This window comes from Marmota monax, unplaced genomic scaffold (assembly GCF_021218885.2).
Source record: "Marmota monax isolate L192 unplaced genomic scaffold, Marmota_monax_Labrador192_F-V1.1 WCK01_AAM20220418_F8-fsc00052, whole genome shotgun sequence".
In the NCBI taxonomy this organism is placed as follows: domain Eukaryota; kingdom Metazoa; phylum Chordata; class Mammalia; order Rodentia; family Sciuridae; genus Marmota; species Marmota monax.
Window position 1 is genome coordinate 563029 of NW_026693473.1, and position 16071 is coordinate 579099.

General features: G+C 39.7%; 1 non-coding gene across 1 annotated transcript; it reads left to right on the plus strand.

Annotated features, from left to right (window-relative positions):
* Positions 1–11338: 11338 nt before the first annotated feature.
* On the plus strand, positions 11339–11411 carry Trnaa-agc (transfer RNA alanine (anticodon AGC)). Its single transcript has one exon. It is a non-coding gene; the product is annotated as a tRNA-Ala (tRNA).
* The last annotated feature ends 4660 nt before the right edge of the window (positions 11412–16071 follow it).

A 16071-nucleotide genomic window follows, 5' to 3' on the forward strand; every position in this document is an offset into this window, starting at 1 on the left:
CAACCCTCCTAAATTCTGATTCTGTAAAGACCAAGGAATCTGTATTTAAATAAGCATTCCTTATAGGCCCTGTACTGGGAAATAAATGCCAATACACTAGGAAGACAGAAAAAGAAAGAAGTTCATTTGAGTTTAGCTCAGCAGATGTTCATTGAGTATGTGACAAAATACTGTGGAGCCAAAGATGATAAGACAAGTTTTCTATGAATGAATCCAAAATCTACTGGGAGAGGTGGACACCTGGGCAGAGTATTAAAAGGAATCACAGGGAAGGAACCAAGAAAGTTTGATAAGTAGGGCTTTAGAAGGGAGGAAGCACTGGAGAGTCTACCCATCTCAGATGTTTCCCAAAAGAATAACTGGTATTTCTAGGTTTAGAACTATCTCACTTAATGCAAATAGTAACTCCCATTAGGTAAGTGCTGTTGTTTTCCCACTTTACATATTAGTAAAAAAAAAAAAAAAAAAAAAAAAACCTTAGGGAAGCTAAGTTGCCAAAGTCCCTCAGAAAGTAAGTGTGGGAATCTGACAGATCTGAACTCTTAACCATTACACTTTATAACCTAGCAAGAGTTTTTAAGGATCAGTGGTAACTTCTACCATAAATAAGGTAACAGGAAGGAAGGAAAAACAGATATTAGGAGTTGGGTATAAGGAAATAACACTGTAAAACAATTTTTCAAAAGAGTTTAATTCTGGGCTGGGACTGTAGCTCAGTGGCAGAGCGCCTGCCTCATACATGTGAGGCACTGGGTTTAATCCTCAGCACCACATAAATAATAAATAAAGATATTGTGTCCAACTACAACTAAAAATATATTAACAAAAGAGTTTGATTCTATTCAAACTGCATTTAAATTATTCCTCAAGGAAAATGCACAGATCTTACATAAGAAATAATTTTGCCAGATACAGCTAAACACAAAGTATGCCAGAAGATCAGTGAAGAAAAAAATGTCAATGCTCCATCTAAATCAAGGAAGCCTTTGTTTTCATTAAAGGGACACTGTCATGTTCTGTTTTTCTTTAGTTGAATTTTAACCATTAGATAGTGAATAGAAGGGACAAGTAGTTAAGAGAATACCTTAATCACCCTTAGTATGATAAAGAACAACAGCTAGAGAAAAGCCTCAAGTGGAAAATACTTATTTTGTTTCTTCCAAAAGAACCACTGAACTCTAGGGAGGACAATCCAGAAGGCTTTGCACTCTGGAAGCAAACTCATTGCTGCCACAATCCAGATCAGGCTTTGATTAGTACTGAATACCACAGAGAATATGTTCTTCTATGTCCAAAGTCTATAGTTTCTTCAAAATAGGCTTCAGATTGTAGGTCCTATGTTAGAAAAATATGTGATCCATGCTTATCCTCACAGCTTGGTAGGTTTTAATGCAGCATCATATTTTGGCATACAGAATAATATCAAAGGTCAAATAAACTGAGAACTTCAATCATTTTCTGTCAGCTGGGCTGGGAACTCAGGTAAGTGTTCCAAGGCCTTCCATGGCATGGTAGCAGCTGCTGAAAGACCAGATATAGGTTTTATATAAAAATAACTAGCTTTCTGAATCGTATTTCTCAATTTATCTGTGTGATAGATCAGTCTTTTTAGTTATGTTTAGTGTTCAGCCCATGACAAAGCAGTATGTGGTCCTACTGCACATGATCAGTCTATAACTTATACCACCTTACAGCTCACCAAGGAAGGCATGCAATGCCTGAATGGTCTACACCCTAGTCAATGAGCTGAGGTCACTGATCATCTCCTTGGATTTCATAGCTACATCAAATCACTATAAAACATCTACACACTCAGTTCTTCACTCATCTCATCAGAGGCTGGAAACAATTCACCTACTGAAGTAACCTGGAAAGCACCACATAGAAGATGGGCTTTGAGGGTCTGAATCACTCTCACAGCCACACGTATGCCATGTGATGTGACTAAGGAAGAACAGACCAACAAGAGGAGAAACAGCAAAGGTCCTCCACAGGAGAGGACATGGCTGAATCTGTCAGCACAAACAGGTCACCAACTCTTTGAGAGGAAGGTCCTTCTCCCAAACCTGCCTCAAGCCAATAACCAGCTCTGGGCTGCAGCAAAAGCACTCCAAGTGTCTGCAAACAGGGCCCCATGACCACATCCATGAGGAAGTCAGGCTGTGAAAAGATTTTAGGCTCAAGTATTTTCTCCAAGCTGGCCTGGCCTGCCCCCAGGAAAGAGTCAGAAACCACTTAGCTATTATAATTATGCATATGAAAGCAGCATCTCAGAGAAACCACCACTTTCCCCACAAAAGTGCCCTGAAGGCTTCAGAAGAAAACCTTAAATTCCCTTAATCCTTGGGATAGTTTTTCTTATATTTTAATGGTTTTTATCTTTTCTGAAAATGGTATTCATGTACAACCACTATGTATGCTCTGCATGGCAATATTCCATTTTTTGGCCTCAATTGTGTTTAAACTGATATTTTCTAGTTGATGACATTTTTAGATGGAGGAACTTAGGTATGTAATTCCCTTGTAAATCAAAAGCATGTGATATTTCATTTCCCTTTGGCAGCCTTGTTTGAAAGAAGGCTTGTTTCCATCAGAAAATAGATGAGGGCTTGGTCAATTTCGTCGATGAATTTTTACCTTTACCTTTATGATTTTATTTTAAAATACTTAATTGACAAATTAAATTATAGATATACAAGGTATACAACATGATACTTTGATATATACAATGAAACTAAAACATGCATTCCCATCCATGGTTACCATCTGTGCACAAACACACACAATGTGCATATGTAGTAAGGACACTTGAAATCTCTTATCAAATTTCAAGACAACAAAACAACATTTGCCATGTTGTTGTACATTAGATCCCTAGAACTCATTTATTGTATAACAGAAGTTTCTACTCTTTGACCAGTATTTCTCAGTATTTATTGAGATCCTGCTATGCCAGGTACCTAGGGCTTCAATTGTATTAATTCATTTAAGCTTTATAATAATCCTCTGTGGTTGGTGGTCATTTTACAGATGAGGAAAATGGGGCACAGAGAGGTTATTCAATTATCCCCAATATCACACAGCTTGCCAATGTTGAAGCCATTCAGGGTCCAAAGTAACGTTGATAACCGACTGCCTCATAAAACCACTCATTAAAATCAAGTTCAACTATTTATTGAAGTAAGGAGGAACACTCTTTTGATAGAGTCTTATTTTCTAGAAGAGATATTTATGAGACTTGAGAAACTGATTCAAGGCATGTATTTAAATTTAAATGCAGGGGCCTGACTCAAATTGGACCAAATTCCTGACCCAGTGGTTTAGGATGAATGGACACCACAATGAAAAGGTCCCACGCAAGTCTCAAAGGATACAGTGAGTTGAGTCTAAAAAAATCTACTGACCTGGAAGAGGCTTATTTGCTCTAATAAGGATGGCTGAATAAACTTTTATTAGATAAATGGATGGTCAGAAAATTGCCTAAACAAATAATTATTTGCAACATCATAATCCTGAGCAAGAGCTTCCTGGAATTGGGCATGCCACCGCAGATAGTGATCTGTGGGTCTGCAGATGGGTTGGGTCCTCAGCAGGTGGTTGCCGCCCATACTCATAAACACACCATAGGTTCAGCTTCCCAAACTGACTGGCTGCAAGAATTTGACAAAATAATGTATATCAACATGCCTTATGAGCTGTGAAGCACTGGGTCAACGTTGGCTGGCAGTATTGTTCATAGCAGCAGTCCCTGCAGTTCCTAACTTCTTAAAGGCTCACTACTTGGCCCAGAGCTTAATGACATGGTTGAGGAAAGCAACTGAGCCTAGCAGTTCTCTGCAGCAAGGCTCACCTTGAGTTAATCAGAAAGGAAGCTTGGCAAAGGGATCAAAGCACAACTTGGCACTAGGAAAACCCACATTCTCTGCATTCCTGAGAAAAGTGAACACCCAGCTGTGAATTTATTGACTCTCCCTTAAGAAGTTCTAATGGAATAAATTTTGCTTTCTTGGTGCCTGCTAATTAGACAATTATTTAACTCTGTTTCTTTTTTTAATGACTCTCTGCTGTTGTTTGAAGACTTCTGTCTATTATTTGTAATAAAAACCTCTGTCACATTTTTGCCTCATTATCCTTAACAAATAGTGCATTCCCCAGTCCCAATCCCTGGGTCCCTTAGTTCTCCCTCCCCCAGCACCTCCCTAGTCTAGAGCTCCCAGAGTTTCAAAGACCAGCTGTTATCATTTTGTTGACTGAGAGATTTTTAGAAACTTCTATCACAGGCACAAGGCTCCATGGGGGGCTGTTGAATTAAATATCAGCTCTTCAAACAGGAATTAGCTCAGAGAACAAACGCAGCAGGAATACAAGGGACAAACACAGGCAAATAGCACAGTCCTCCCACTCAGCGACTGAGAAACTGGTCTTCTCGCCCTGCCCTGGAATTCAGACTGGAGATCCCAGGCCACTGGTGACCCTCCTTGACCACCACCATGATTCCCATGGCTCTTCCCAGGGCTGGAGACCACTCCTTTCATCAAAGGGAATGATCCTTTCTGTTTTACCCCCATGGTTAGTCAGCCTCACTTGAGCACCCCAAAGGATTTTTTTTCATTGAGCTGCTATTTCTTCAGAGGGCAGAAATGGGAAAATAAGAAAATAAAGGAATAAACATTTGAAAAGTCAAGTTATATGCCAGTCTCTCCCTGCAAGGTAGGTACTATTTTCCTTTCATCTTATAGTAGTCCCAGAGACACTGGATCCCTGCTTCTTAAAGCATGGCCAGTGTTGGTTTTGTGTGTGCAATATGTACAGTCTCAAAGGGGCCTTTACTCAGGCCGGCCGTACTTGCTTTATTGCTCTGTTGTCTTGAAATTCTTAATAATTTTATCTTTAACTTGCGATTTGTATTTGCAGTCCAATGGGACAGAGAACATGCCCAGAGCAGCTATGGGCAGCAATATATTCACAACCCATTCCCATCTAGTGTTTGTGATGCCCATAAACACAAAGCTCTGCTGGCCCCACGATGGTGAGTTCAGGGAGACCCAAAGGAAGTCCAAGGTAAGCAAGAGTGCTGGCAGCCTCTAGAAGCCAACACGTGCTTTGAACACAGAAAGAGGGAAATGGCACCATAGGAAACGACCAAGGAACCCTGTCATCCCTATGTTAGCTACATACTGAAAATGGAGAAAAGGAAAGGCAGGGCAGCCCACAGTCCCTTTTCCTTCCATTCCTTCCTTACTCACTTGTGCAACTGAACCCAAAAATAGAGACTATTTCGAAGATGTGTACATCAAGAGATGAAGTAAAAGTAGTTGAGTTAGTTTTGTACAGTAATGCTACTACTGCTATACACATTAAGAGTGAAATACATATGGATGTACCAGCTTTGAAATACAAATTGTATAATTTTGGTGATTCCACATATGAGTTAAATGTTCTTAAATTTGCATTTAAAAGTGCTATGGCATAATAGCACTTTAAAACTTATTCCAATATTAAATAACAAACACCATGAGGAGCTGAGAATGTGACCATGGGAGAAAGAAGTTTGTTTTAGTGCCTTTAACTGTACTTTGTTCCTGCTTCTTGAACAAGGGGCCCTACATTTTCATTTTGCACTGGACCCTGCGGTACCCATCCTACCTGTAGCATCAGATGACCTGGGAACCTCTTAGAAATTCAGAATCCCAGGATCCTCCCCGGATTCATTCAGTTAGAATCTGCATTTTAACTTGATTGTTTGGTGATTTATGTGCACATTCAAGTTTGAGAAGCACAGGGTTAGAGAATCTGCTCAATAATTCACAGATATCCAAAAGAGGAATTGGGATCCACACCCCAGCAGTCTGACTCCAGTAGATGTGAGTAACCACCACTCTTCATTGTGGGACTATGAAGTTAATTCCCTATTATCATCAATTTATGGATGTAGAAACAGCATGGAGTGGTCAATGGACTCACCCAAGGTAATAAGTTACCAACTAAAGAGCCATAAGATTGGACTTAGAAACAAATCTGTCTGGTTCCATATCTAGGGTGTTTTGTTGACTCCAGTAGTTTCCAAATAAGAATGGACATCAGTAACAACTGGAGGGTTTGTTAAATGCAGATTCTTGTGCCCCACCACAAACACAGAAAGTCAAATCTCTAAGTTGGGCCTTGAAAACCTGCATATCTAAAAACAGTGGTTCTAAAACTTGGGTGCAGAGTAGCACAGCCAGGAAAGCTCTTTTAAAATCCCAATACCTGGGCCACATCTTAGAACAATTGAATTGTCATTGCTGGAGTTAGGACTCAGACATCAGAACTTCAAACCACTTGTGAACCACTGTTTGAAAATACTTCTGGGTGATGCTCATGGATTTGGGAATCCTGCTTTCCACCTGCATGTGCACCTGTTCAAAGGACTTCCTGCAGGGCTTCTATGAACACAGGTTAGGAATAAGTGACTAGTAAGCAAGCAAACAAAAGACGTGGGATTTCAAGGAACCAATTTCATGTCTAGAGCCAACTTAATCAGCCAGCTCCAAATGTGGAAAAAAATGCAATTTGTACTCAGGATCACTGGTGTATATTTTGTTGATAAAACTCTAAAGTGTATCAAAGAATCATTAGCAGCCCCAAAGCAAGAACTCTGTACTAAATATTTATATCTGTTCTAAATCAACATTTTTATCTTCAGGACTAATGATATCCACTAGTCTTCATTCTGGAACTCTTGTCAGACGACATGTTAAGAGACAGAGGAGCTATTTGTAACAATCAAGGAGACCACAGAAGCAAGGATTCCAAGACCCACCATGGCCAAAGGAAGAAAGGGAGGAGCCAGTGATCTCACAAACTGTTGGCAGAGAACTCAGGAGCCCAGGGTTAGAATACCACCAGAGCTCAAGAATCAAAACCCTCTTTTAAGAACCAAATTCTGCCTATAGCATCTGGCCTAATACAAAATTTCTTAAAGCTTATTGCAAGACCAATACCTGCATATGAATCACCTAAGTGCTTACTTAAACCTGAACAATTTCCAGCCCCACTCCAAATCCCCAGATCACCATCACTTGGAGATGATGCATTTGAAAAATAAGTTGCCTAAAGTGATTTGTATATGTTTAAATTTGAAAATAGTTGTTCTGATAAATCAATCAGTGTTAGAGGCATGTCCACCAAGCTAGCATCAGGCTGGAGAAGCTCTAGAAGTTAATCAGCTGGTTTACCCTCCCCTACACCCCCACCCAGAATCACACTGAACCTCTTTCCTATCTGCTTCAGAGTTCATTGGAGGTTGTTATATTTGTGTCCCAAAATGTACAATATTAGCCACAAAATGGACCTTAGACATTTACACCTAAATATGACCAATAAAGAGGTCACTTACACATAAAACAGGACATGTTTCCATTGCTCTCTCCTAAATACGTCCAACTGCCCTACTTTGTAAAGTTTCACTAACATAGAAAAGATGTTTGGTATTGAACCAAAACCTACTCCCCAGACTACAGAATAGATGGTGCCATATCCACCCTCAGGTGCTATCCAGAATAAGTCTTATCTCATCCACATGTCAGTCTTTACATGCTACAAATATATTTCACATCCCACTCAAATCTTTCATTTATCAAGCTGAATAATTCCATGTCCTCTATTTTTTTCTTTTTATTAAATTGCCTTAAAATTCTGTTTGTATATGGTCTTATGGAATATGTATTATTGTTTGGGCACATGTCTTTTTAATGCACCTAAGTAGAATTATGAATAGCTCATCCTGTTGCCTATTTTCTCCTCAAACACAAGGTTAAGAGCTGTACATCTCTTTCTGGGCACCACTCACTTCTTTATTCTGTGCTATAGTTTCTGCATGCCTTCTCCTGCCCCCTGCCCCAGTCTTATTCATTTCCATTGTTGTTTTATACACATGCCTCTTATCAGTGTCCCTTTTATTTTTCTTTTCCTTTTTTTTTTTTTTTTTTTTTTTGGTACCAGGGATTGAACTCCAGAGCACTCAACTGCTGAGCCACATCCCCAGCCCAATTTTGTATTTTATCTTGAGACAGGGTCTCACTGACTTGCTTAGCGCCTCGCTTTTGCTGGGGCTGGCTTTGAACTCACCATCTCCTGGTTCAGCCTTCTGAACCTCTGGGATTACAGGCATGCACCACTACGCCCAGCTGTCTGCATCCCTTATTAAACTGAAAGAGGAACTTTATCCTACCCAACACAATACACAGGACTTATTTTTCAGGAGTTTACCATCCTAGAATTTCACAAGAGTTTATCCATTAATAGTGTCTTTAGTTGAAATCCTATTATACTGATTATACCTCATTTAAATCATTTACCATTGAAGGATGTTTTCCTCCTTCTCAGGCTGAACAGACCTATGACAAGGCAAATACTGTTTCCCAAATAGACTAAAGTTGCCTTCTGTGTCCATGCACTGCACTTGCTTAGAGTGTTTGTTGTGTTGTTAAAGGCAGTCTTATCACAGGAGACTCAGAATATTTGGAATAAACTAGGAGATCATCTAGCACAAAGTTGCCCGAGGAGGTGGTAGCAAATCCTAACTATTTTATGAAGGAAGAAACTGAGGTCTAGAGGGGTTCAGTAACTTGCTCAGGGACACAAGCTAATTATAGCCTCAGAGCTGAGTCAGAAACCCCAGGTGTCCTGACTCCCAGGCTGGCTCTTTCCAGTGTCCATGCAGGCCACACTGTCTGCAGCACAGCAGAGGGCTCTGAGTGGGCTCCTACAGCTGCCTCCTCCTCCCCCAGCCTCCAGTTCTCTGCTGCAGAGCACACAGACCCAGTCTGTATTGGCGCTTCAGAGCTACAAAGCCTGCATTATTTAACACTGGCTTTAGCTATCTGGGATGGAGAATAAATAGCACTATAATAAAATCCATAAAATATACCAAATTGGATTTTTTTTTTCAGGGATGGCTCCAAGCACAAGTTGGTAATCAAAAGGTTTTCAGAAACACTGGAAATACTGTTTGCTGTGTGGAAGTTTCTCCGAATCTTAAGAGCATCCCTGTTCTCCACCACCCACTATTTGAATACGTTAAAAGAGACATGAGTTACTCTCAATCAAGAGGAAGGAGGATGCTTTCAAAAGGCCTCATAAAGAATGCTTTCTCCTCACTTCTTCAAGAGCATTCCTACCTTAAAGATGAAGCTCTTTAGTCCTCTGGGTCTCCTGTATTCCCAGGGCAGCAGCAAACTGAGAGAAGAGATGGTAGATGTAATTTCTAGCAAGGTGAGGAAACTATCAGTGATAGCAAGGGACAGTGTTCACTATGCCTTTATAGATATTTGGGTTTGCGGGGCTACTGAAAATGAAGCCTCCCTCTTCCTCACTCATTTGGCCACGATTCAAATGTATCCCCAGGTAATACCTTCCTTAAGGTATTCAATTAACCCTGTTTCCCATCAGTAGAGCACAGTCAAGGGAGGAGCAAGCAATTAGCATATGAACTTTCATCATGATTTTCCTATTAGTGCAGTTCTTTTTAAAGAAAGTCTGCATTTCAAGAAGGAATAATGAGCTTAACCAAGTACCTCTTTTTTAACCAAGTTCCCAGGGAAGTAACCAAAAGGATATTGATTAAAGGATGAAATAAGAACAGGGATAGCACATAAGAAAGACAGAGATCAGGGCATCAGAAGTTTGAAGAAAGCCTGGAAAAGAGAAGGAAGGATGAACGGTAGAGGATATCCCCACCCCAAGCACTAGAGGCAAGAGGTGTTCCAAGAAATATTTGGAGATGAGCCAGGCAACTCAGTGCCAACCAATTCACAGAGCAGGAATAGGCTGTGAGGCCACGGGATGAGCTCACTGAAGAATACTTTTTAGACCAAATGAGCCAGAAAAGCATTGACTCCTCTTTCAGGTACACAGAACACAAATGGAAAAACTTTCCTCTGCTGGGATGAGCTTTACAACCACTCCCCAAACAAGATGGAAAATTGTCTGGACAAGGATCAATGTGTGGGTTCAGAGAGCAGAGAGGGGAGGAGAACAAAGTCGTGCATTTTTTATGCTCCACCTCAAATCCCAAAGGAAAATAAAAGGAGAAGAAGGAGGAAGAAAAGGAGGAATGAGAAAAGGAGAAGGAGATGCTAGAAGAGGAGTAAGAGGGACTGTCCTTCAGATTTTCCTACCTGGGAACAAGACCCTTCTAACTTCAGTCACTGTGGGCCTTCATATGAGTCTGCAATAAGAAAAAGTCTTGTGCATACACACCAGCACCTCAAAGGAAACCACCTCAGGGCAATATGCTAGCCAATGTCGCCTCATTCATCAGTAATCAGGGCTCACTAGACATTCCAGCAAAAACTAGAAAGAAGGCCAAACCCATAACTAAACCAAAAACTGACTTGAAAAAAACAGGTGTTATAGGGATCACATATAAACTTCTAAGAAATTGAATTAATATACCCTGAGAGATCAGAAAAAGCTTCACTTTTATTAAATAAGACATGTTGATCCAAAAGTAAAAGCAAAAGAACCAAGAAATTGAAAATGTATCAGGAAAAATTAGGTGATATTGAGGATAGAATCAAGAAATCTAACATCTATCTAATAAAAGCTCCAGAAGTAAAATAAAACAGAGATATCAGATGTGGGGGAAAAAATTTCCCAAAGTTTGAGACAAAGAATCTTCAGATTAACAGTTCCCACCAGGTTCCAAGTAGTATTTGCAATACAGCTTGATAAACATTTTTAAATTTCAAGAAATGAAGAAAAAATCTAAAAACTTGCAGAGAAAATAAATACCTACAAAAGAAGATTCAAACAACATTTTTCAATTTTATTTATCAACCATGTATATGCACATGTTGTAAGCCAAACCCTTTTTTGAGCACTTTTTTTTTTTAAAGAGAGAGAGAGAGAGAGAGAATTTTTTTAATATTTATTTTTCAGTTTTCGGTGGACACAACATCTTTGTTTGTATGTGGTGCTGAGGATCGAACCTGGGCCGCACTCATGCCAGGCGAGCGAGCTACCGCTTGAGCCACATCCCCAGCCCCTTTTTTGAGCACTTTTAAAAATAACATTTTAAAAGTGTTAAAAATAACATTTTAAAAGACATGCTGGACACAAAGGTGCATGTCTGTAATCCCAGCTACTTGTGAGGATGAGGCAGGATTGCAAGAGCAAGCTTGAGGCCAGCCTCAGCAACTTAGTGAGGCCTTGTCTCGAAATAAAAAATAGAAAGGACTGTGGATATAGCTCAGTGGTAAAGCCATGGTTTAAATCCCAGGGAAGGGGGGTGAGGAACAACTTCATCTAGTGAATGTTTGTAAAAAAAAAATAAAATAAAATTACGGGCTGTGTCTGTGGCTGTGGCTCAGTGGTAGAGCACTCGCCTAGCATGTGTGAGGTCCTGGGTTCAATCCTCAGCACCACATAAAAATAAAGGCATTGTGTCCAACTACAAAATAAAAAATTAAATAAATAAAAAGAAAATTACTATTGGGCTGGGGTTGTAGCTCAATGGTAGATCAGTTGCCTTGCATTTGTGAGGCACCAGGTTCAATCCTCAGTAACACATACAATAAATAAATAAAGATATTGTGTCCATCTACAACTAAAAAAAAATTTTTTAATTATTATTAATCCTTAAAACTAATACATGTTTAAACCATTAGTCAATGTTCAGGCAAAATTTAGGGATTTATTTTGTTACTTAAGATTTGAAAATTTTTCATGCCCCCATGTGGAAAATATACATTAGAAGCTAATACAACATAGTTTAAAAAAAGATACAAAAGACAATATAGGATGTAAGAAATTGTAGTAGCCAAATATGAAATTAAGAAAGTAAAAAAGAAAAAAAATAAACAATGATCCAATGAATCATGACACTTGGGGAATTCCCTTTTGAGCATCAATAATTCAGTGATACAAGATGTTCTTTCTGTATGGACAGGCACTAAGCCTGATGCAACAATGGATAATTCACATAATCCTAATACTGAAAATGCTATCTGGAGGTTTAATTGTTTTAGTAAATCTATAGTCAAAACAACTAAAATTGTCATTATAGAATAAAATATACATGCAAATGAAAAGTACAATTGTAACAAAAGTTGAAGAATAAAAAGGGAAGAAAGGTCATGGGAAAATATAAGCAAAATAAGTAGCTCATCCTTCACATCAGGAAATCAACAAATATAGTCTAGCATTATTAAATCAAGAGAAGTGATTGTTGGAGGTTATAAAATGAACATCAGAACATTTAAATATCAGATACACTTAAAATAGTTACTAGGGGTTTTCAGGAAGCACTACACTTTGTGCTCGATTTTTCTGTATTCCTAAAACTTCTCTGAAAACTAAGGTCTATTAATTAGAAAGAGAGAGTGTGTGTGTAGTTACCTGAATAAAATAGGTGGGTGGCCTATCTGTGTGGTCTGAACATTTTCATTATAATTACTTTAATAATATGTTGCATATTGAATTAGAATTAAATAACGTTGAAAGATGGAGAGTTCTTGACCATTATATTTCATCTTTAATATGATTCTTTATATATCTATCCTACCCCATAAACTCTTTGGAAGCTTATTCATGTGTTTCCTATAGTAATTAACACTCCTTTATTTCTTATATGCAATTAAAATAGTTTTAAAAATATTTTTCAAATTTACTGTTTCTTACTCATTTCTAATTCCATCGATTGCTTCACAATGCAGTATCTAGTAGGACAGATTTTGGCAAGGGATCAAGGTCGTCTGTGCCATCTGCTGCCTGTCTGGGCTTTCTCCTCCCTGTGGCTCCCTGGTTCTTGACTACATTCCTAAACTTGCCGCCTGTCACTGGCCCTTGCCTGGCAATGGTGGGTCTTGCCACTGACTTGCCACTGCTTGCTCTGAAGTGCAATGACTGTGATTCCTGATCTCTGGATGTCCTTCCTTGCTGCTGGCAGCCCTCCCATCCTTCTGTCTTTCACTCCCTGATATCCTTGCCTTCACCTTTTCTTTCTTCCCCTGTACCTCTTCTTCCCACCGCCTCGCCACACATGCCCATCTATTTTCCTCTGTCCCTTTCCCCATCACTTACCTGGCCATAATATTAGTCTGATGCACATTTTATTTGTTATGTCTATTGATTAAAGTTTTATGAGCCCTGTTCTTAATTAACTTATCATTCATCCTGCTCCCATATAGGACTGTAGTGTAATTCAAACAATAGATACAACGCTGATAAAGCTATTTGTAAATCAGTGTTCTGTAAACTGAATCATATTTCAAATATACTATAAGAGCTTGCTAGATAAGAGTCCTATGATGAAAAATTAAAACAATTCCCAATAATGTGTACTCTTGAATATCTAAAGTTTCAGATACCAGCCATGCAAAATAAATCAAACTCATGCTAATATCACCTACCACAATTACTCTGCCACAGTTTTGGTTGATCACCTTAAGACAGATAGTAGACGTGAAAACAGTCTGTAGATGGGACTAAATGATTCCCCTTGGAGCTCTCCTATATGAAAATGAAAGTGTTGAAAAATGATGGATGAATGAAAATATGCACAAAGTCTGAAAATTTTTAAATGTAAAAAATGCAAGAACATTTATTCATTACACACACACACACACACACACACACAAATATGCAAGTTTATTTGGTATTATATTCCAGGCATTCTGCTAGGGGCTGATGATAAAATCTTGATTAAGACATAGTGCTGGCCCTCCAGGATTCACAGTCTAATAGGGCACACAAACACATAAATAAATAATCTCAAAACAATATGTAATATCATGAATAACAGTAGAATGTATTTTTTAAAAATTAAAAAAAAAAAAAAAAAGCTCAGCAGTGGCACCAAGTGGGAAAATCTTCAAAAGAGCAGAAACTGAGTCTGTTTTGTTTGTTGTTATATCTTCAGTGTTTAGCACGGAGCCCCACTTACATCCCAGGCACAACAAATATTTGTTATTGAACTGTCAAGTGGTCCACTCTGCTGTGGTGGGAGTTAGAAAGACCAAATCAATGAGGGCTCGGTGAGGAGAAGATGCTTAAACTGGTTCTTCCAGGAAAACAGATGATCTGTTGTAAGAGTGAATGAAAAGGGGTTCCAGGAAGAAGCAGCTGCAGGTGAAAGGTGTGAAGGAGAGGGGGAAGGGCTGCACGCTTTAGAACTGCAAGCAGCTCAGGCCTACCACATGGTCAGCCACAATCATTCACCAAAGCCCTCTCTTGCACCAAGAGGAAAGAAAAACTAACTTCAAAACTTCAATCGTGTAGCTCACCCTCTTGCTTTTTTTCTTTAAGGTTTTCCTTGCACTCATCATCCGGTTGCTACCCTCCCTCTTAAGCCTCTTTGTCCTAATTGGCCCCATAAGAGTCTGTTTACTAATTCTTCCAACTAATTCTTACTAATTCTGCCAACCTCTCTTTCTTATACCTCAAAGTTACTGAACTTTATCACAATTTTTCTAGGTACTTCCCTAATACGTATGTTAAGGCAAAAATCTGCTATCCTTTCCAAACTTCCTAGTTTGCCCCTGTGGGACCTCTTACAAATGGTACACTGACTTGATGGGTTTCCATAGGTAGCACAGACTGACATCTAGGATTTTCCAAGTTAATTTTATTTCAAACACTCTATTCTGCTGCTCCTTAAACCTTCAAAGTCCCTGAAGTTTGAATATTTCATCTTCTATCGACGTCTCCCAGGCTCCTCTCACAATATGAACGACACAATATTCCTTTGTTCAACCAACGTGTCTCAATTTTTGTTTCAGAAAATTTGAAGCCCAGATTCATAGGTCTTGTCTCCTATGACAATTTGTATGTCCTAACATTTGCTGCAACAACTTCTCTTCTCCGGGGCTGCTGCAGAAACGGGAGCTGCGTGTTTGTCACAGTTGTACAGCATATTAGCTGAAAACTGGAAGCTATCCACATTGCCCTTAGGGAGGGCAGGAGCAGTAATAGAGGCAATGAGCAGGACATAAAGCAACTGGGTTTTGCAGCCAGACGGACTTAAATTCAAATTCCATCTCTACCACTTACTAGCTGAGTAACTACCTCGCACTGCAGCCGGTCTTGGCTCATCTAAGTGCTCCTGCTCCACGATCTGAGGGTGAAATAGAGACAGGAGGTCTCCTCACTTTAGCAGATTGTCACCCATCAGTACTTAATGCAGCAACAAAATAAGTACCCTTGGCCTTCCCCAACCCCAAGGCCTCCTCCAACTAACAGCTACACACACTCCATTTGGAGGCATGACCCACACTCTAACCCTCTTCTCTTCTGAACTGTCTTCTGCAGGCTCTCCCTGCCCTGGGGACTCCAAGCAATCATCTTCCAAAGTGTGATTCTGACCCACACAGCCTCGCATCTAGTCAGTACTTATCTGAGGGAGGGGCTCTTTGCAAACCTCAAGTTTGCATTCTGACTTCCCAGTTCTCTTTTCTCTCTCACTCCTCAGGAATGCTGCATTACATCATTTAAGTTTGTCCTGCACAGTATATGCCCAGCCCACTGAAGGAAAGCTCTCCTCTGTGACCATGGAACTGCAAGGAGTGTCTTTTCCTAAGTCACGTGGAGACACCAGATGTACCAACGGTGGCTCCCCTTCTAACCACCTAAATGCACTCCACTCAACTCTCTCCATACACCTCCATCAGCCCCCTTCTCCTTCCCTTCACTTGCCCGCCCCCCATCATCCCAGCTGGCTTCACGTCTGCTCTTGTCTTCCATTTTTCACTTCTCTCACGCCTTGGTCATTTTACATTGCATCTTGAATTATACCAGAGCCTCTTTGATTTTGCCTCTTAGTGACTCCAAAACAGCTGAAGCCTAGGGAAGGACTGCACAGCCACGTGTGGGCAGTCATTTTCTAAGAACTAAAATATGCACCCAATTTACATGACTATTTGCATTTGTGTATAAATTATACATCAATATGTATCTTCCCAAGAGAGTGAGTTACTAAAATAATTTTGCTACTTTCAAACTTGTCATTGCTCAATTTTTCCTCTCTCCCCCTTGCGACAACACCCACACAATCTTTTCATTCCTCAGGAGGAAAAGAGAGTGAGCAAAAGA